Below are 1007 nucleotides of genomic sequence, written 5' to 3'. Positions count from 1 at the left end.
GGGGGACTTTATATGCTATGGTAATAAGTAAGTTTTGTATAAATTGTAGTTTATTTATGTGTTTGGGAGCTATGTTTATCCATGCGGGGCATGCATATTCTATGATGGGATGTATACATATGTCCTGTATATTTTCAAAATGCTGTCAGGTGATGTTCCCTGGTTTTGCCTTGTTAGACTTCTTGCATAATTTGTACGTTTCCAGAATTTTGATAATATATTATTCGTATGTTTTATGCACGTTAGTTTTGGGTCGAAAGTTAATCCTAAAACTTTTGCAGAGGTTGTGGTCTGGAGAAGTGTTCCATTCATGTATAATTTAGGTGGGTCTTTTTATGTTTTGTTAGTCATGCGAAAGTAAATAATTGGTTTTTAGGAACATTTATTTTTTATTCGATATTGTTGGCAAGAGTCTTCAATACTATTTAATAATGGTTGTTGATTTGTTGCTGCTATGGATAGGGTGGGGGTACTTTACCAAACTGCAACATTGTCCACGAATTGTGATGCAAACCCATGACTAGGGTATTTTAAAGGCATATTGCTCACATCACCCACAGTAGTTCCATTTCTGTCGTGCGGAACCTAAGACCATTGTGCCATACAGTGTCGAAAGCTTTCTCGACATCGAGAAAGCAGGCGATAGTGCATTAATTTTTATTAAAGCTATCTATTATTGTTTTTTTTAATCTAACCAAGTAATCTGTTGTCTGTCTGAATTTTCTAAATCCAGTTTAGATTTCTGGTAATTTTGAGGTTGCTTCTAGGTAATTTGAGAGTCTATTGCTTATTATTTGTTCAAGAATTTTTCCTTCACAGCTGGTCAGGCTGATCGGGTAGTAGTTGTTTGGTTTATTTGCTGGCTTTGTTTCTTTATGGAACAGTACTACGATTGCTTGCTTCCAAGAAACTGGGATGTATCCAGAACTTAGTGATAATTAAAAAGTGCTGTGTCCATACAGTCTCTGAGTGCCTTTTTTGAGGAGGATAGCCTGTATGCCGTCTTC

The 1007-nt window shown here is 36.1% G+C and overlaps 1 protein-coding gene across 1 annotated transcript in view; it reads right to left on the bottom strand.

The window, feature by feature from the left end:
* Positions 1-1007, bottom strand: part of LOC106474875 (dynein heavy chain 2, axonemal-like) — a 192529-nt gene that overhangs the window by 56490 nt on the left and 135032 nt on the right. The gene's annotated exons all lie outside the window — the stretch shown is intronic.

The sequence above is a fragment of the Limulus polyphemus genome, unplaced genomic scaffold (genome assembly GCF_000517525.1).
Source record: "Limulus polyphemus unplaced genomic scaffold, Limulus_polyphemus-2.1.2 Scaffold143, whole genome shotgun sequence".
In the NCBI taxonomy this organism is placed as follows: Eukaryota; Metazoa; Arthropoda; class Merostomata; order Xiphosura; family Limulidae; genus Limulus; species Limulus polyphemus.
This window is presented reverse-complemented; position numbering and strand designations above follow the sequence as displayed.